Below are 21,927 nucleotides of genomic sequence, written 5' to 3'. Positions count from 1 at the left end.
GGTATACTTTAGTCATTTCTGTCAGGCCGTATCACTGCACAGCTCCACCCATCTCTGTGATTGTTATTATAATGACTCAGTGTTTTGTCGGCCAGTTCTTCCTGCGTTCTTCCAGCACTGAAAGTACCTAAAGTGCTCCCAAAGTCTAAAGATTGTAATCTGTGATGTCATATTGATGCATAGCCTGAAGCAGCTCCATTAGCGGCCCGGGAGACTGACTTTGTGGACTCATACAATGTCTGCCTGTACTTTTACATCTACAAGGAAATTTAGATGATAGTGGGGCTATTAGTTCTGTTCCAGAAAACATAGCCTTATCTCCGTCCAAAAACCATTCTCCATTACATTCACCTTGTACTTCTTTTCCAATAGTTGTATATTGGTGTAAAATGATACATGAGGAGGCGATAGATGGGCTAGCTCAGGAGCAAAATATACTCTCTCGAAGCTAAATTGCATAGAATAATACGCTAAATGGATTCTGTTCATCATGTGAGTCTTTAACGAGCGAAATCCTCCCCACATTTTCCTGTCACTTGGAGGTCAGAGGTCAGCTACGTAATAGGGCCCCAGGACAAATCAGCGTAGCATCGTGCCAAAACCAAGGACTTGAACCCAGATCCTCAGGCTTAAGTCAACCACGAGCCTGCCGCCCTAAGTGCAATCCTGAAATGTACAGCTGTGTGCTGTTGTAGGACAAGGCCATATTCTCACGCAGCGTAATTGGCGCCGCAAACTGATACCTGATTGACCAGCGAACACATGATGACAGTGTAAACAAGCAGCACACGAGATGGTGAGCCTGTAGATACTACAATACCCCCCCCACACACACACACACTATTAATGACCGAGTTTAATATTGCAAACAGAAACCTAGGATCTGCCCAGGACAGAGCTGTCAGGATAACTGTAACTGTGTCATTTTAAAATCAAAGACTGATATTGTGGCAGTAATGCAGATATGATAATGTAGCTGCTCTTTTTGTATGTTTTTACAGTGAAGATCCCCTCCACCTGCATGTACATGGATTTTGACTTTAATTAACACAGGCAACACAGAACACAGAGTTATAGAGGAATGACAGCATTATTGCTAATTTTCGATATCATGCAATAATATCAAGAGATATTGAGACGATATTGTGCATTTTTCGACTATGGTAATGTGGACGTGAAGCAAAAAGCAAACAGATAATAAATAAATGCCATAAGGTAGATTACGTTAAATCACGAGAGGCCCAAAAATGCTACTTCTGATGGTATTTTTTAAGAGCAAATGTTGGCTGGAAGCATCAGTTAGCATGAATTAGCTAAGAACTGTTGCACCACAGTATGTGAAGAAGTCATCTCTAAATTTAATAAAATTTCATATCCAAGTGCATAATGGACACTGGACACGTAGATGATTACATGTCTTCAGCAGACCACTATTTACTGGTAATATTTAAGGAGTAATATAGCTTCCAGGCTCAACTACATTAAACATAAACAAGAGAGAGCTACACTTTTCCTGTATCACGTTATACAGTCACACACACACACACACACACGCTAACAGTTTCATGTCATTTATGTTATGATAACATTCCCATTGAAAGAAGCCGAATCAGCCACCATTAATTTTTCTGACACCTCTGTCTCTGACACCATAGAGCCAAACCGTCACGGCCTGTTGTCACATTTTCCCTTCACCCGACTGCACCTATATTTCAAACTCGTGACACTCAAAACTCCAAACACTGATGCTGAAAGGTGCACTTTAGGAACCTGCCGGATTCTGAAGGATGGCGTCGTTTTTTGACATTAAACTGCTGAGTAATTATTGCAGATGCTTAGCTGCAGCTGGAAAACAGTTTAATACGGAATAAGAGCAACAGTTAAAAGCATGACACTCCTGGATGTGCCACCGCAACTCTACTTCCCATCTGAAACCACCTGCCGGTGCACTGTACTTAGCCCAAACGGCAGCGTGCGCTCTTTGCAGGTTAGATTCACAAATGCTAGGACTACCTTTCAGCTCAAACTCAGAACTGAAGGGCACTTGCCATTGGTTCCCTGTCCCTTTAAATAACTTTGAGACCCCTTTTCTCTTCTCTACCTCCCTCCCCTGAGGTTTATCACAGTGACTCTTCTCTCTTCCATCTTCTCCTCTCTCTCCCCCTCCTCTCTTTCACACACACACACACAAACCCTGCCTGTATGTGTGGCTGGCAACTACAAAGCAGTTAGCCAAGCATCTCTTGGCTCTGTGCAGAGAGAATAAGACACTCTCATTACTGCCCTTAAAAAGCTCTTGCCCTCACAAAATCCACTGTAGACCCAGACACCAGCACAGAAAGTCACAGGAAAGACTGAAAAGAGTTAATAAAGGCTACTTTTTCACCCCTCTTACAACTCAAGTCACATGCGACTGTGTGTGCTTGTCTGTGGAGGATGGTTTTTGCACCCGCCCCCCGCTCCTTCCAGCCCCCTTTCCTGTTCCTCTTTAATGTCACAGGGCTGGCTCATATGACCTTGAGCAGCAGCGTTGGCACGGCAAGAGCGGGAGCTGCCTCGCCTGCGGGCGCCCTTGAACTGGATCTGCAAGACAAAAAAAAAAAAAAAAACGGGGGGAGAAAAAAACCCTTCATGCGGCCTGATAGACATCTCAGCCCTCCTCCTCCTCCTGCCCCCCAACCCCCTCCCCTGCACCTATCCTCCCCCTTTCTCCTCAGCTCTTTTATTCAATCTACGCCACTCCTTATCTGTTCCCCCTGGTGGGAAGAGATTTATCAGGATGCTGTATCTTTAACCTCTCTATCAGACGGAGATAGAAACAGAATTTCAAAATGTCTGACCGGCCCTGCGCAGATTTATTTTTAAACCGGTTTGATGATGATCTGCTGTGTCCCAGTGAGGACCTCTGATTCTCTAAAGTAAACACCACAGTCCACAGTCCAAAGTCTGACTCTGCGCTGTCCAAATCTTGCTATTGCCCGAGAGCACAAAGGAGATTTATTTATTTTTTTGTAAATCAGCAGTAAACACTGGGACACCCTCCCTGCGACTGACACGCGGGCCACCAAGGTTCAAGTGATCCTATAAATATTTGCATCGCCCCGTTACTGGCAGTATGTTCAATACTGAGCTGGAAATTCATAAAAGGACATTTCTCTTGAATGTAACACTAATACGCTGCAGAACAGTGTGTGCACAGAGGACAGGCCCTCCTTCTAGCCCTCCTACTGGTTCTCTTCATGCCTGACCTTTCAAAACTGTAATATTATCACATGTCATATGCAGGCCTGCTGGAAACCATCTGCTAAAGGCAATGCGGTGGCTCCCTATCACCAAAAAGAAAAAGAAAAAAAGGAAACACCGGCTAGATTGGCCGAGCACTGGTTCCGACTGGTTTACTGCTCAGCGTGTCTCACCTTCACACACACAAACACACACATAGAAAAACAGACAGGGCCACGCACACACGCCCTCAGAGGCTGTCGTTGAGCGACATGAGCCACGAGCGCTCTCCTCGATTACTGTTAGGGGCTTTCGCGCAGAGACACGAAGTTCTGGGGCTAAGAATAACATTAGGCAGGTCTGCTTCCCGGCAGCGGCAGAAAGAGCTCGGGAGCCACAGAGGGGAGCTGCATGTGCGGACTAACACGGAGTCTTTCCTGCTAATCCAATCCCCCGCCATGTTTAGCCCCACCTCGGGATATTATGTTATGTTTGTTAGTGGGACACCTCTGCTAATAAGGCTGTTTTTACAGAGAGCGAAACCAATAAGATTAACATGAGCCAGGACTGATACAGGCAAAGAAAACAGATTTATTTTCATATCAGGGAGATGGATGTGCTGAAATATTAAAAGGCCCACTATAGATTCCCCCTGCACCCCTCCCTCCCCCCTAACTCCAGAAGAGCCAAAAAAACAGACTCGTTTGTGGAGGCACCACAGTGTCCTGAGAGATTCATTACAGGCAGATTTGTTCCACATAGTGAAATATGAGTGAGCTCTACTGCCTGAAAATTGCATTGCTCCATAAGCAGGCCCCGACGCCAAAATGAAACCCCGATTTTCAGTCCTAAAGGTCTTAGCTCAGTATGACAACCGCGGCAATTATTTGCGAGGAGGAGATCAAGCCCAGTGTTTATCCCGCTTTGTCTTTCTGAGGCACAGCGGGAAGACACAAAGGCTATGAAATAACAAGCAACGCGTAGGATCGATATCAAAAACACATGGTTACTGCGGCTAGTCCCTTTCTCTGCCACACTGGGTCCTTTTGCCAAGAATCAGCACGAGCAAAATTGATCGAACCCTAATTCAAGCGTCTTAAAAATTAACCTGTAGTTGGGAGAAATTGCAGCCATGGTTTACAACCATGTCAGTCCGGCTGAACAAGCATGTGCGCTGCTCCTCTAAACCACAGTTGAACTTGGTACAGTAAATAACCTGACCCAAATAAAGTCAAGAAAATCCTGGAGAAGGCAGGCTATATTTAGCAAACAGCAGCCCGTATGTCAGAGAAACAGAACCAGAAAAGAGCCTTTGCTTAAAAGCATGTGTGGCTCGGGCTTTGAGCCTGACAGGTCTGACTGCAGAAATCAAACGCTATTACTGGAGACTGAGAGGGGAAGAGAGGAACTTATAGGAGGTGGCAGTACTTTAGAGACTCGTGCACTACTGTAAGACTTATACTATATGCGCGAGTGCGTGTGTGTTTTTTGAAGTGTGGGTCTGGGGAGTGAGGAGAGACCTCAGCGCTCAGCTTGGGGCGTATAATCTATGGTTCATTTGCAGCTTTTCTCCCCGGTATGACAAGCCGTTTACAAGACATAGCCTCTGCTGCTGACCCAGTTCTGAGTGGCTGCGTCTCGCGACAAGGCCCTGCCTCCCCATCAGGCCCTGCTCCTCGTCTAACTGACGATAACACCACCACCCTCTGCCTTCGTGAACTGTGGGAAAAAAAATAGGTCGCCCTGACCCACTTTTCTTCTTTCTTTTTTTCTTCTCCTTTCTCTCCCCTCCCCTAACGTCGTGCGAGGAGTTCTGCAGAGCATGATCGAGGGAGACAGTGAAAGGGTGAGGGCGAGAGATAGAGAGAGAGAGAGGGAAACAAAGGAATAAAAGAAGTTAAAAAGACAGGCTCAGACTTCTCTCTGATCTTTCCCCACATTCTGGCGGCCTTTGGATTACAGCCGACCCTTATCAGCTGGCCTGCTGCATGTTTGGCAAAAAACCCTCCCACGCCTTGAAACAACAACTGCTCCTGAGGTTAAATACATCTACAGGCCTCTACCATTCCCCCTTCCCACTTCTACCTCTCCTCTTCCAGGTGGCCATTATCTCCCCTCTTACTCAGAATACTAAATAGGAACCCTTTGCCTTATTTAAACGCAGACGCACACGAGCTACTTTGCAGTCATTTGACACCCATGAAAGGATGACCTGTCATACAGCCTAAAAAAAATTTTTCCCGGAGTGGTGGGTGGCTTTACTAGAAGGCTAGCTGAAGCCAGGAGCTGCCTTAATGCCTGGTAGCATGACACTAGTGCTCTCTGAATGTCTTCGCCACGGTTAGCCCAGCTCATGACATGTCTGAGATCACATGCATGGTCCTCTCATGCAATCCTCAGTAAGCTGCACCCGCAGTATATGATCATCACTCTCTCTCTCTCTCTGAGGTTAGTCAAGAACAGCTGAGAGTTTCATTCATTTAGAAACGTTTGTTGTGGGACTCGCTGCGTTTTCAGTGTTGGATTCCTGCTTGAAGCCACAGTGAAATATCTCGCCAAAGCACACGGTTTTTTGCTGCTGATTTAAGTATGAATGTATCTGTCAAAAAATAAATAAATAAATCACCAATCATTAGTCACTACTTGCTGTAGCTTAGCAACCTTTTAGCTTAGCTTCTCCTCGAGACCTATACTTGTAGGAGGCAACCTGACAATTACCTTTAAAAACCTTTAAAGCGACTTACTGAACAGTTCAGCTTGAATGATAGTGTTCCACTTCGTTTTTATTGCTGCAGCAAGCCACTTGTTACCTTGCATAATACACATTAGGCCTTTTAAAACCACAGGATGACTTGCAGAGCATTTGGTTACACAAATCTCTTACAAGTAGACTGTCGAATAGCTCTCCTGACATTAGCGTGCCTTATGCTGGCACCCCGGCGTCACAGTGTGCCCAAGCTAGAATATTAGTCCCGCCAGATGCTAGTGACGACATGTGTTTTGCGTGTACTCATTTGCATCAGCCACAGTTTGACACTTTTAAAAACCAGAGGAGGGTTGACCTGCCACTAAACTCTCACCAGCTTGGTGCTAAGCCCCTGCATGCTAATGGTGACCTAGTGCACACAGACATGTTGGTGCCTCAGAGACAAGCCATGAAGAACGCTGCTCCACTTTCCCATGCTGCCAGACATGCTGCAAAAGCAGCAGAGCTGTGCTGTATCCCTCTAAGTGCACCAAATATGACCAGAGAGCAAATGGCTGTTGGAAAAAAAAAAAGGAGAAAAAAAGCAGAATAGGGTGTCAGGTCTCTTTATTCAACGGGGGTTGGTGGAGGTTCTAGCTAAGTGGGTGGATGTAGGTCAAGCCCTGCCTCTTCGTGAGGTCAACGCTGAATGGAAGGGGAAGGTGGCTTAGACAGAAAGAGGCCCTGGATAAACCACATTCGTCTGGCTCTTGTGCCAGCGCTGGCCCTAGACGTGTAAACAAAGTTACACAAGCACACAGCTCCTCAGTGATAACGCTAGGTGTGTGTGTGTGTGTGTGTGTGTGTGTGAGTGTGGAAAAAAAACATCACACACGTTACAAAAGCTCGACTGTTGCTTTAACAGTCCAAACGCTCCCTGTTTAATGGCACATAAGTTGGTGACACTTGTTTTATTCTACATAACACAGTTATAGGTGAAGAACACCTCCAACTGGCTGACGCTGTAAACAATCAACCAAATTATACAAGCTACAGGTTCATCTTGTGTGTACACGAGCTAAAAGCGTGTCAGGCGGGTGGCGGCTGATGTCTGATTTTAAAATGTCACATCCTGGCAGGTGATCACCTTAATTTAAGTTGCTCCTAACAAGCGAACTCCCTGCACTTAATCAAGAAAGCTTCTGAGCAGTTGGGACTGCAGGGGAGGCCCACTGGGTGGTGGGGGCTGGGGGTTATCTGTGATTAAAAAATACAAACAAGTGCTGATTTTCACTTTTTATCCAAATTTTTAAAAAGTATTATTCATACGCTAAAGTTAACTTTAAAAGAAGAAATGATGCATCTCAAAATACAGAGGACACGCAGATGGTGACTGACGTTTACAATCACAATTTGGCCAATAGCCAACATCAATACCAAAATATACGCCATTTTTTTCTATTAATTTTGATGTTTTCATTTTATCTACTCTTCCTTCATTTCAAAATCTTGATTTCAAAATTACTGGCCAAAACTGCCAACAGATAAATATCAGCATTATCTCATTTGCTGATGTGCAGATATTAGTCGACATATTGGCTGTTGCTGCAGCAGACTGTTTGGCCCTTATAAAGGTGGAAGACCCTGATGCAGGTACAAAGAAAAATGGTTCTGACAACAAATATTTACTTGTAGTAGAGATTACAACACCATGTATGAAAATTAAACCTATTCATAGTTTTTGGTTGTTTTGGATAAACATTCTCACTTTTCTTCCAGTGGCATAAACTATTTTCCGATGGATATTATCTGGTCCACTTAAAGGGGACTAACTTGGCTAATTTCCAAATTCAAAGTTTTATTTGTGGACTTCACTTGAGTAGATTTGCATGATTTACAGTTTAAAAGAATCCTTATTTCTTGGCCTCGGTGCAGCCACTCAGTTCATCTCTTTCATCTGCTGTCTCAGCAAGCCGCTTCAGCTCTTTTTACGATCAGGCACACTTTAGGTGAACTTTCTTCTGATTGGCTGCCCCTCGTAAACCATATTGTGACATCAAACAGAGCCAAGAGTAGAAAAAAAGGTTTGAAACAGAACAATTGGAGCAGTGTGAATCCCAAACCTTTGGCTCACAGGGATCACATATGCCATGAAACCATGTTTAATATGAACACCCACCACTGTGACAGTAAAAAAACAGAACTATATGCAGCCATAAAGGAGCTAATGAACACAGTCTTGTATAACTCCCAACTCCCTCCTGGATCAGTTAGAATACGGTATGCCACAGTCTGCTTTCTAATAATGAGTGAGATGAGAGGCACAAACACATGAGAATGAGCTCCACAGAGAAGAAGGAGGAAGAGTACGTTCCTGTCATGAAAACAAGACAGGAAAATTAGTCGTTGGCTCTTCGTAAAGCTGCCACAGATCCCAGGTGCCACTGAAGCCGCATTCACGCTCCTATCGTGGATAGACAGGTAAACAAATAATCATATAAAGGTAGATTCATTATTTTTGCATTTTGATGCTAAATGTAGGACTCATTTAACTGATGCGACACGATATTTCATTTTCTCTGAAAGAACCAAGTTGCTCCTGATATCAAAGCATCCTGGAATTTAAGGAATAAATAAAAGAGTCCCATTGTCTTTCACCACACACACAACACTGAAGCATCGTAACAGGTCCCAATTAGCCTCAAACGAGCTGAGAAACAGTGGCCCTCGTTGACTGTCCAGTTCTCCCAGCGTAATATCAAGACAAGTTTCTGGGGGGGGGGGGACTCCATGTCATTTGCCTAAGGTTTATTAAAGCAGCTTTAACAAAGTGGGCTGGGATCCCTATTTACACAGCCATATGGTAAATGTATCCAGGGGCCAGATATGTTAACATTTGAGCATAAAAATACTCTGAAGCAGAGACAGGAGCTTGCTCTAAAGTGAGACAGTGAGCCAGCGTGGTTTAAAACAGCGGGGCAGCTGTGGGGAGTGAGGGAAGGCAACTGCAATAACACACATCCTAGCAGCCAGCTCGCTCTGGACATGAAACGACCTTTCCCTGACATATGCTGGTATCAGTGATTGAGAATCGAGTAGATGACTAAACCTGCTCCTTTCGTCAGCACAGTCAGAGTGGAAACTTGTAGCAGCCATTCTCAAATTCAGATAAAGGCTCGCTGCAGCCGCACTACTGGGTCTGACACAACCTCGACCCTGTTTGACCTTGGGAGCGACTACCAAACTGAACGACGGCCCCCGCGGCGACACACATGCCTGTAGCGAGCGTCTCCGCCCCCTCATCCTGGTAGACATACAAGGTTGGGAGAGAGGACAGGGGGTGAGGCTGGGTGAAGGGTGTCACATGATTGGATCTCCTTCTGGAGAGTTACTTAAAGAGCCTCCTCAGCAATCAGGTCAAGGTCACGTTCTAGCCCTAATGCCAAAGGAAAAGAGAGAAGTCTGTGAATGTGCGTACGTGTGTGTGCGCGCGAGTGTGTGTGTGTTATGGAAGAGTGCATAAATAGAGAGGGGAGGAGGAATGACTACATGTTCAGCAGTCCTGGGTCCTTGACAACTCGAAAACACAAGTTATAATTCTATTAGCTGTATTAATCTTCCTGCTTAGTGGACACTTTTATTCAAAGTCACTTACACGATTATCACTCTTGCACATCTCTTCCCATTTCTACTGCTGGATATTTACTGGAGGAATCCAGGTTAATTACCTTTGCTCAAGGGCAGAGGGTGAGCAGTGTATGAGCCAGCAATCTTCTGGTCACCAGTCCATTTTCCCTAAGTAATAGGTCATATGGCAGCCTCAAGTCATCAGCCCAGTGCTTTCCATCTCCTCTCAAATGGCCTCTCTACCACTGGAAGCCTTCTAACACAGTTATGAGAAAGCTGTACTGCTGAATCCCAGTCTTTCGGTCTGTTTACCCGGCTGTAGTGAGGACTACAGTGAATAACGTCACCTCGCTAATGGATTTACAAGTGGGCTGAAGGTTCACAAAAGGACGGCATGTTTCAGAAATTCGAGAGACAACTGTGAGTGAAGGAGGGATGCTGGGGTTATGCCAAATGTCCCCAGTCCTTCCTTTGCAGCACGGGCATGCATTCGTTTCTCATTTAGCTGTGTACCTCCTATTTAGCCACGTTCTGTTAAAAAGATATTTATTGAAAGTGCAATGAATCATTTCTCTTTGCTGACAATTTTTAAATGGACCGAAGGGAATCTGTAATGTCCAAGCCATTAGAAGGCTGCTCTCCACGAAGCTCTAATGGAATATTATCTTGGATGAATGACAAATATCTACCTTGGAATTGCATGCAAGACACTGAGTGTTTCAAGGGAAATTTTTTGACATTCCTCTATTTAAAAAAGAAAAAAAAGGATAATGTGCTGCAGATCTATCTGAACTCGCACAGCTCGACTCTCCACGGCCACCCGCACAGGTCTCTTGTTGCTCAGCAACAATTCAGCTCATCACTAGCAGCCAAAAAGTTACACAATTACAGTTCAAGCCAAACGAGGGTTAGAGGTGTGCAGTGCGTAACATTATTAAGCGAGATATAGCCATCTTTCACAAGGTGTGGGTCTGAGTGAATGAGGAAGCGGGGAAACCCCAGGTGATGCATTTTCCTCCTGCAGGAACCAAGCAACGTGGAAGTGTGTGAATGCTCGCTGGGTGACAACGCCGCCCTGCAGGACGAGGTGTCGTTGGGCTGACGGCATCCAGCCGTTGCACCCGGGTACAACAAAAGTTTAACAAAGTCTCAAACTGGTCTTGAAACAGAAGCTCATAGCTTATAGTATATATATGTATGCCCTGCTCCCTCTCCTCCACCACTCACCCCCCGCCCCACCCCTCCACTGTGCTGCGCTATATATCCATCATTCATTCATAAATTCTAAAAACTCCTCTTTAGTTAATTGCCTGGGAAAATTTAATTTCAAACGAAAGCTTTTAAAAGAGAAAGATATAATTAAGTTGCAGGGATCTCTCTGCCTGCCCCCCCACCCCCCGTCCAGGGGTGCCAAGGGGACGTGTGCTGTGAGCTGTGGAGCTCTGCACCGCACTGCTCCGTGTCAGGGAAGTCATGCACCCATGTTTAAAGCAGAACGTTACGTAAAGCCTCCCCCTCTGCACAGGCTTACTGCACCAGACGCTGTGTCCTTGCCTGGGCTGCTCAAGGTTCCCAAAAGGACAGGCTGCTAAGAAGTTAGGAAGGACAGGGCCCTGTGATAGCCTGCAAAAAAAAGAGAGGGTAGGCGGGAGGGTGGGTTGCTGCTTGTGACAGCCTTGGACTTTGAATTCAGCGCCAGACAGGCTCATGCATCAATCCCTCAACTTACAAAGACAAGGCACTAACCTTGACGAGGCCAGGGACTCTTCAGGAATGAGTGGCATTTTCACTTAGCCCCAGCTTCTCCCCTGTAGTCCTGCCACATAACCTGCTTAAAATAAGACACAGTTGAAGAACAGTTGACCTCAGTCACTGGACTCTGTGACCCATCGTTCTACTCCTCAACCCTCAGGTTTCTTCCACCGCCCCGGGCGGGGGGGTGGGGGGGCTTCGCTACAACACATGGAGAGGTCGCATAAATAGCATTTAGTGCAGAAGGTGCAGCAGCCTATCCTGATGCCTGTCAGAAAGTGTTTTGTTTGAGTCACGGCACACTCGAGTGAATCCACGTTTGCTGTGATGCTCGGGATTATCACAGACTTAATTACAACCGTTCCTCCAACTGTTGCAGCTAAACAATTCTAACAAAACTACAAACATGCAGACAAGCATCTACTAGCATTATGCTGTTTATGCCACTGCAGGACAACACGACAGACATCCTCCATCACGTGCACGCAAACAGGCTGGGCATGCCTGCCGTCTATGAGCATCTGTCCTCATTCCCTTTTGCAGCCTGCCCACTCTGACACGCCTGTGACACTGGCCTGCCTGTGGCGAAGCACTTTCCCCCCCTCGTCTGACTGCAGCAGCATCCTGGCTGCACACTCACCACAAGAGTAGAGAAAACCTCCCTACTGCACCTCCACAGCCCCCGGGGTGGCAGCTCTGCTATAGGTGCAAGAGAGGCAAAGAGAGCCAGAGATGGAGGGAGAGAGCAGAGGGAGGGGGAAGTCAGTTCCACTCCGCTCCGCCGCTGTGACCGCACCAGCCTGGCCAGGAAAAGAGTCAGCTTCTCTCACATCACCCAGGAGGTCTGCTGCTCCACGCTACATCTCCTCGGTCTTTACTTAACGTACCAGAGGAGCGGTACAGTGGAGACTTGATGTTACCACACTACAGGCTAGCTTGATGCCGTTTCCCTCCTCCGCTTCATTGATCTGCACACTGGGCCTTGGCGGCGGTTGTTTTCGAAAGGGGCCGATGCTTCATGTGGGTAATTTATTTGACCCGTGGTATCTCGCTCTTTCAGCCTTCCGTCCCCGTTTAGCGAGTAATTTCAGCAAAGTCTAAATAATTCACGGCAACTGCAATCAGCAGCGATCAATTGGGGGAGATAATTGAAGGGCCTGTGAGGTGTGAAGGCAGAGGGGCGGAGAGTTGGAGGTGAAGGCGAAAGTCAAAAGGGAGGAGGAGACGGTGGTGGGTGCAGGGGGGGCGCGAATCATTCAACAGCTGAGTTCTGGCTAGTATAGCTTTCAGGGATTGCAGAGAAGGAGTCCATCTTTCTTCCTCACATTTCGTCATTCCAGCCTGCATCCAGGAGCGTTTAGCAGTTACTGCTTTGTCATCAAAATAAGTCTCATTGACTTTGGCTGCCTTCTGCTCGCGACAGAAGCACCGGCAGAAGCGCTGTCTCTGAATGAGACACAGCGGCTCGCTATGACTGAGAGCAGAAATCTTTTAAGTGGGAAGACACCACAACTGCCCCCACGGTGATGTCATTTCCAAAAGCAACAGCAAACTTCTGTACTTCCACATCACTTTCTGACTGTGTAGGCATTCTAGGGGGAGAAAATTCAGAGAAAACGCACTGAAAATACACCCCGATCAGTAAACGGTACACATGCATCTTTATGTGTGCTTATCTGCGTGCCCCATTTCTGCTTGGTTTAGAATAGCGGTGTTCCAGTAGTAATTTGAATGTCTATTTTAATTCAGCACTGTTGGCTTCCATCAGTCTGCATTTTTGCTTTAGTCACTCAAGCCCTGATATTTTAGCCTAGTGCTCACCATCATTTTCAAGAAATTTGCTTATGTAAAAGCCACTGACAGACGATCGGTACTAGGGAGGCACTAACAGATCAGCTGAATATCGGCCGATAAGATATCAGCAGATAAGTCTGCATTTACTGATATCAGTTTGAGCATTTAATTTTGGGGGGTTTTCAGGCTGTAGTTACTCAGATTTTGAATTTAGTATGAAAAATAATCACATTATAAGACAGGAAGAAAAAGGGGAGAAGGAGAAATGTCATTACAGATTACAGGTTGGAGGGGGTTTGGCGTGTGGGTAAGGTTGGTGCATTTCTCTAAAAAATGGTAAACATAACAAAATAGGACTGAAACAGTATAAATATGGAGTATCAGGCAAACCTTTATTTGTGACACAGGCACTGGGCAAGAATTTGTATGGAAGAGAGGACAGAAGATTACCAGTACTTAATAGTAAATCAGAGAGAAGTGATCATTTCAGTTTGTTGATTGAACACAACACTGACTTCTGTCTTGTTAATTAGAGATAAATGTTTCATTCTGACTGTGAAATTTACAGCACAACTGTCACGGTGTAAATCTTTTTCCTGTTACAGCAGCACTTCTGACCATTGTTATTAGAAGAGTGTCTGCTGAACAAACAAACGATAAATGGAACAATAAAATGATTTGGTTTAATGCACGCCCCGCACTGGCATTATGGAGCCCAAACAATTAGAGAAATGAGTTTGTGGCCCAAAGGTGTCTGGTTTCGAATCCTCAGTGGGCTGACAAGAGCACGGGCCTGTAAGTAGATGAGAAATGCACTTCTGCTCCTCACATCTACTGTCAAAGTGCCCTTGAACAATGTTCGGTGGCCAACAACACAAGTGCTGGGCATCTCCCAGGTCTATAATAAATCAAAAACTCTGCAGTAAATGCATGACACTTGTTCTGGTAGATTGCACATTAGTTTTTCTTTTTTTTTCTTGCTGCCGAGTATCTCAGCAATCAAAAAGCGGGACGCCACTCTCAATTTCTGTCCGCCCTGTGCTCGTGCTGTGGTCTATGACAGATTTACAAACACTAAGGGTTTGAGCTGGCACAGTGGCAGTAGTTAGAGAAGCTGTTAGTAGAGGTAAGTGGCTGGGCAAGTACTCTGTGGAGTCATTGTGTGAAAAAAAAATACATTTTTTACAGCGATTTCTCCTTTACATAATTCAATGTCACAAAGTAGCAACAAGCAGGTGGATTCTGAAATTACTCTGTGTTTTCCACAATGTGCAAAAGAGATGTGCAGAACACACCTGCAAGAGCACACACACACACACACACACACACACACACACATAAACACTCATGTCAAAACTTGCCACGTTCATACAGCAGCGGCGGCGGCGGCAGCAGTGTTTTGATGGCAGATAAGATTCTGCAGTAATGAAAGGCAGCCAGTGGACAAGAGAGGAGAGAGTTCAGAGTCCAGTCTTGTGACTGTTGAGCAGCCTCGGCATCATTTGCATTTGGCCATTTGAATGTCCTCTGGTTCTGTTGCAGGCTACTGCACATCACTCAACAGCAGCTCCCGGGACAATAGCAGATGGCAGAGTCAAATCAAGCCCCGTCCAACACAGAGGATCCTATGAATTGCAGCACTCAAACACTCATAAAGCACAACTTAAAAAGTTGGGCTACAAACGTGGAGGTTTTACATTATCTGTGGCAACAGAGGACAAGCCGAACTACCTTGAACATCTTGTGTAAGTTCAGGTCAAATAATTAAGCAGCTTAAATGTTCAACAAAAGAGAGGCTAAGAGGCAGACCCCCAGACACAGGCAGTATTTAGAAGGCTTTAAAAAAGTTTGACTCTTCTCTGCGTTACTTTAGATTGGTAGCCTAAGTAGTTATGTGGAAGGCAGGAAATTAACTGAACCCTTTTTAAAAAGCCTCATATTCCAACATCCAAACAGGTTATTTCAGAAGCTGAACTGCAGCTTGTACTCTGCCCTCTTTCCGGTAAGTCTCAGAAAACTTCAGCCCCTGACCTTTTGCCTCCACACGGATCCAAAGTCCAATGAAGCAATAAGATATTTGTGAAAAAAAGGAACACCTACGTAAAGGCCACTCAGAAACTCTCGCCGAGAAAACATCCAAGCCTTTGAGATCTATCAAAACACATCTGACATGACGGTCGGGTGATGTGACAGGCTGCAACAGACCAACTTGAAATGATGGGTGTTTTAGTCTGCAGACTAGACTAATCTCTATCAGAGGACCCTGGGGAGGGTAGAGACATTCAGACATTTTCAGAGGTGGGGTAGGTAACAAGCAAAAAAAAAAAAAAGAGTATTAATGGGAATCACCAACTAAGCCACACATCAAGTGCACACCTTTTTGAGTGCATTAAAAAAAGCATTACCTTGATCCTGACTGTGTAATAAAGTTGTTGTAGCAACACTGCTTTGCAACATTTTTAACAACCTTCGCCTACACTGTGTTTACTGTACATGCTCAGGGGTTAGTGTCACTGTCCCTGCTTTCCCCTGAGTGCTACTGCAGTGACACATGCAAAGTCTTGCTCAATGAATATTCAACCCAAACTCATTTTTACACCCAGTGGGCCCAGGTGGCTTTTAGCACCTTGAAACAATCACATATGAGTCAACGTATAAGACCCTTTACGCTCGGAGGGCCATTAAAAACCCCTTAAGACTTGCCAACTGTAATCTACACACCGGTGCAACTGTGAAGCGTTTCCCTTTGGTGGTGCTAAAACTACAAGATGGGGGGCTGTGCAGTGTTTTGACGCGACGTGATGAACTACATTAACTGTACTAACGTTACATTACAGCTGCCGCGCTCCAAGCAGAAGACGGTGCGCACTGTTATTAAATTAAGCCAACGGGTGACATTAGTCATTCGGTGTTCGTACTGCCAAGCAGCCTGACAGCCCAGAATACACTGTGAAAATTAGCTGGAGGGTTTCAAGAGATTCAGAGGCGGTGTGTGCGTGTATGGGGAGAACATTTATAGAGAAATGCCTCTATCGTGGGCCTAATTTGAGTCACTGATCCGAAGGATACGGGCACTGGCTGCCGTCACTGAGCGGCTGTGCGGCTAAATGGAAAGCCACACGGGCAGGTTTATTCCCCGCTTCTTTATGCAGCGATTTCAGCGACACATCCATAAGCGCCCCTGGTCGCCGTGCGACACACAAACAGCGTTACCGATCCCCGACACAAACGCACACATACACACACAGAAAAAAAGCGCACGATCTAACCACTGCCCGACATACGCGCACCCGTGTACGTTTCCACCCGCAGCAGTATAAGAATAATATTGTCCAGACGTAACAGTGCGCTCGCTTACAGATCCCCTTACCTGCGTTCGTCCACCCCACAGAGGCGCATCGTTATCATTCGACAGGAGGAGGCAAATCCAATGAAAACGGTCGCGACACTTTTGGCAGGAAGCAGAAATGGCGAGGCAGGCTTCGAGGGAGGAAAAAATCAAGTCCGAAATAATTTCTAAAAAGCCTCCTTTTGATTTGATTTTTTAATTCTACAAATGAATGCTGCGCCTGTGAGCGAGCCGAGGTGTGGAGTGCGTAGTCTGTGGAAATTGTTTATTCTCGGAGTCCCCTCGCTGTGGAGAAGTGAGCGCAGACAGCTACACTCCTCCTCCTCCGCCTGCCGCTGACACCACCCTTAAAGGAACAAGCCTTCACCGCTGCCCACATACTCCCTCTGCCAACAAGGAAGCACTTTTTAACATTAGATGTACAGCAAATGGTCTTAACGCTGTTTTTTTCCCCATTTTAAACTAAGTAATATACACCGCCTACGGTTTGTCTCACACCAAGGGACATACAATGGAAATGCTTAATTAGCAGATTATTATTTAATCATTTCAATTATTAAGAATAAGCTGGGCTAAAATAACCTACCAAGGAGGGGATCTTTTTGGTTACGTCTCATTCTGTCTCACTTTAAAAAGGAATGTTCAAAAAGTTATGAATAAATGCTGATAAAACTTTGTAGGTGTGTGGAGTGGGGTCATGGTAATAATCCAAAATTTCCACCAACATCCACAAAGGTCTTCGAGGTCAAGTTAACGATTTGTTGGTTGAAAACTGGAAAAAAAAAAAGTCTTATAACTTAGAAACTATGATTCTTACAAGTGTGGTGTGTATTAACATGTAAAGATTTAAAATATCTTATATGTCATATCATATCTCATTTGACCTCTGACCTCTCTGGGTCAATAGATTGATCTGAAAAGTACTAATAATCGTATTCACACCTATTAAAAACTACATTTCTTACTGTCAGCGTTTGTATTGACCACACATAGGCAAAAAGGCAATGATATAAGGAGATTCTACATATCACGTTACGTTGGACCTCTGACCTCTTCTTCAATGTCAAACAAGGTCAGACTTTCATAAAATATCTGTTTTCTTTAAAACCTACTGCCCGTGTTTGTCTGTCAACAACTAAGAAATTATACCGGTATATGGAGATTCTCAATATCACATTATAGCTTGCATCCAAAGTGTGTTCTATCTTTAAAGAAAGAACTGTCAAGAGAAGGAGAATGAGCTGCCTGGTGAGTTAGATACATACTGTACTATAATGTTATATAATAATCAATACCTGTTATCCATTACCTACTGCTACATAATGCTTACATACAAAATACAGCACTTTTCTCTTAAAAGTAAATACTGCCCACAGAGTGAGTGATCATTCTCAGATTCATTCTTTTTATTATTATTTTTGCTTCTTCTTCTTCTTTTAAATAAAAGCATGTCTATGTAAATAGAGAGTGTAATTCCTCAAATGGCCACTTGAGGCTGCCTCAGAAGACGGTCAAGTCCCAGTTTAACATCCTTAATAAAAATGGCTGACTTTACAACAAAAATCACCATTTTTACAGCCTGCGGATAGCTTTCACCATCGTAACTATTATGCTGGGTGATTTTTTTCATGACCTTTTTTTCTGTAGCTTAACATAAGGGTGCTTTCTTTAACAGGTGTGGCCTTTCTGCAAGGCACACAACATCTCAAGTCCATTGGTGCTTTTTATTAGCCTGTGACTTAGGACTAATAAGCACATATCTGTATGTGTTCTTGCACCCATACAAATTATGAATGCTGCTTGCTAGCCTTACTCTAGTCCAAGTATATTAACTGGATTCTACATATTGAACCCTCAGTGTTAGCATTTCAGCCATGACCATTTTGAAGTGACCCTTCTTGGACAAAGCAGTGGAGTGATATGTTATTAGCTAGCTCGCAAACTTGAGTTTTAAATTGGTGGTTGATGGTTTCAGACTACTATACTAGAATTTCAATAACAATAACTTTGTGGACGGCCAGTACCACGCATCATGACATATTATTTGCCTGGTAGTTCAATTAAAAAAGTTCCATAAGGCACCAACATGGTGCAAATATGGCTGAGAGGTCGAGTTGAATGTTTCACATAAGTGACGGTAACAGCTGCTTATCGTGGCACATCCCAGGGCCTAAACCTGCCATTTTAAACACATTATAATGTTAAAAAAAATGCTTTCTTAATGATACAGAAGTGGACATTTTAACATGGGAGTTGACCAATTCACCATCGGAGCCAGCCCCATGTGGTCACTAGAAGAACTGCAGTTTTTGGCACTGGCTTCACTTTGGTAAATGGACTGGTTCTTATATAGCGCTTTTCTACTCTTCTGAGCACTCAAAACTTGTACATTCACACAAGCACATTGGATGGATGCATCGGAGAGCAAACTGGGGTTAATATCTTGCCCAAGGATATTTGGCACGCAGACTAGGGGAAGCCAGGAATCGAACCACCAACCTTCCGACCAGTAGATGACCTGCTCTACCACCTGAGCTACAGCCACCCCACTTTGCAGCCCTCAGGGTTGCCACTTGTTCAGTATTTGGCCTGTGTTACCTTCTTAAAGTCTTTGTTTTATTTAACTGTATTTGGATGTATAATTTGTAATCTAATTATTTAATACTATCAATATAATTTGTTCCAAAGGGTTAACAGAATCATGCTTGTAGTAACAAATGCTACATTAACATCAACCATAGTGGTAACAGTTGCAGTTTTAAATGTAACAGCAGCTGGATATGTAATAATCTCCAAAAGGTCCTTTAAAATGATAATAATAATAATAATAATTTTTTTTAAAACAACAGCAATTCTTAAAGAGGGACTTTACTGTACAAAAACTGGTTTATTTGTCACCATGAGTGCCACATTTTATTTTATTTTATTATTTATTATTTTCTATTGTTATTCACAGAAGTGCATGTGTAATATGGCAATGCCAGAATTGACATGCAGGGAAAAAAGAGCTAAAAAAGAAAAAAGGGGAAAAATTAGAAAGACTAGAACATAAAGCCTGGATGCTCATGCCTGGAGCACTTAGGTGGCCAGAGAAGTCTGGTTAAAATGTATTGAGAGAAATTAGCATTACAGGAAATGTATGAGCCTGAAAGCAAGAACTTCAAGTCCCCTTACTTTGTCAAATTGCAATACTAAATTGGTGAATTTCCCCTTTAAGGAAGTGCTTTTAAATTCTCCTTAAAAATAGCATTGTAGTAAAAGATAATCCACGATTCACATTTTGCTTTGGAATAAAAATTGCTTTCCCCTTTAGATGAGTTAACAGAAACAGTCACAGGCAGACTACAGTAAATCTAAAAGACTAACATTTCTTAATCTAGCCATCTAAAGCAGGTTCAATTATAGCTCTTCAGTTGGATGGAGGATTAAGTAAGAAGTACCCTAAATAACCTTGTTGTGAGCATTCCTAAACAAATCATTAGGTTGCTCCATATGAGACTGCCATAGTGCTGGAGCTCTACTGTCTGCCTCACAGTGACCAAGTGGGGGAAAAGAACAACATAAATGGCATCAAAGCACCTTTGGATATATGAGACGTCTCCCAGGTGTGTCACTTGACTGTGAAGCAGGGAGCCATTCACCGAGCAGAAGATGCGCTCATGGAAACTTTTAAAATGTTTCTCGCTCGCCATTATTGTAAACATTGTAAATCTAAACCAATGATTACGCACCTTATGCTTCCAAATAACCCCCCCTTTTCTTTGTGTCATCTTGTGCTAATCTGTGCTATCTGGTCCACTGGCCTGCAGTCTGTCAACTCAACATGGCCTTGAACAAAATGTCTCTAAGGACCTGGGGAACATCAGTGTTCTGGTGAATGAGAACACAACAACATAACCTACTTCCAGCCATTCCTGTCTCTATTTCCCCTTTTCAAATCCAGGATCGGGGGGGGCAGTGTGTGTTTGTGTGGGTGAGAATGTGAGCGAGACAGAAGGGTGTGTGTGTGTGTGTGTGTGTGTGTGGGGGGGGGAGAGGGGGGTTGCTCCTCCTCCTCCTCCCACTGCTGTGTTATCACATCATGCTGTGTTATTGGCCACTTGTATTCAGCCAGCTGGATACTGTGCCTTCTAACCTGCGGTAACCCCACTGTGGTGTTTAAACAGTAATTCAGTTCATTGCCAGTAGTATAAACAGAGGCGGCACTCAACATGTCAGTCAGGTAAATTGGATAGTTTTCTTTTACAAGGCTGTTGTGCACAATAGGTGTTACCTGCAATTTGCATTTTGAGTGTAGCAGCAGTTAAAAGTCTGAGCAAAGTCCTCGCCAAAGTGCTATTCATAAAAAGTTGATGTTGCTGCTGTTTTTATTGTTGCCGTCTGATTGCACCACGAGTGCCGCTCAGGATCGCGATTTTGTCGAGACGTCAAAAGTTGGACGAGCAGGCTCCGCTCGGCAATCTGGACGGTATCTTGTACCTTGTAACCTCTGAACTGGAGTGACCTTTCATCTTTGAACTCTGACCCCGAATGCCACATAAATGGAGATACAATATTCTCCCTTTCATTCCCTCCCCCTCCCCCTCCACGAACTTTGCCCCTGAAGCTTTTCACAGAAATGGGTTTCAGGAAACTCTGTCCTTTGACCCTGAATTACAGGGACAGATTGTGACTGACGAAGAAGAAAAAAAAGAAAAAAGTCTGAGGTCCTCATGTGAAAACAGTTTGTCTTGATGTTATTTATGTATGGGATTTAACACATTGTGTGGTGAAGGTTGGTTACAGATGCTCACGGGCTGGTTGCAGCTGTGTGAGGGAAATAGAAGTGCAGAAAATGGCAAAAGCTTTAAAAAAAGAGGAAGCTCACCAAGTGTTTGAAAGACATTAGGAAATGGAAGTTGCTGTTTTACAAGACTAACTTTATTGTCTCGTTAACGTGGTGTCTTCTTTAGTGTGTTCAAAAGTGCTGAGCTGTCATTTTGAAATACGATATTATTTAAATATTAAATTAAATATTAAATATTCAACAACTGTAGGAAGCAATAAAAGTTTTTCCGATTTCAGACTTTTTTTGTGCCATAACTTCGGCCTCCTCTAGAAGGTTGTTTCTCTAATTAAACAAGCAAATACTTGGCAGTAATTAGTGAAAAAGAAGATCTCATTGGCAAACATATATTCCAAAGTTTGCACTATGTTCTTAGTGTAAAATCTGGTAGTGTAGACGGTTCATCTGTGACTCATCTTTTGTCGGTCTGCATGAGTTCACTGAGTGGTCACTGGGGCAGATTATCATTCAAATCTTTGGATGGGATATGCAGATTTGATTTGTTCATCTCTTCAGAAATGAAGTAATCTGACCCCGCAGGACCCTTTGGAATTGGTTTCCCATACATTTAAACTGTATCCCAGTGCATATTTCAAGGTAAAGGAAAAACATAGATGGAAAACATATGAATCCGCGGCCAAGGGTCAGCTCTGCACCGGCGTCCTCCCGGCC

The 21,927-nt window shown here is 44.2% G+C and overlaps 1 protein-coding gene across 1 annotated transcript in view; it reads right to left on the bottom strand.

Annotated features, from left to right (window-relative positions):
* nrip1b (nuclear receptor interacting protein 1b) overlaps window positions 1-16,759 on the bottom strand; it is a 37,559-nt gene extending 20,800 nt beyond the window's left edge. The window contains exon 1 of the mRNA XM_080866769.1: window positions 16,452-16,759. The gene's annotated coding sequence lies outside the window, so the exon portion shown is untranslated. The remainder of the gene's footprint in view (window positions 1-16,451) is intronic.
* Window positions 16,760-21,927: the final 5,168 nt, after the last annotated feature.

This window comes from Rhamphochromis sp. 'chilingali' (assembly GCF_963969265.1).
Source record: "Rhamphochromis sp. 'chilingali' genome assembly, chromosome: 19".
In the NCBI taxonomy this organism is placed as follows: domain Eukaryota; kingdom Metazoa; phylum Chordata; class Actinopteri; order Cichliformes; family Cichlidae; genus Rhamphochromis; species Rhamphochromis sp. 'chilingali'.
Note: the sequence above shows the minus strand (reverse complement) of the source record. Positions and strands in the feature narration are given on the sequence as shown.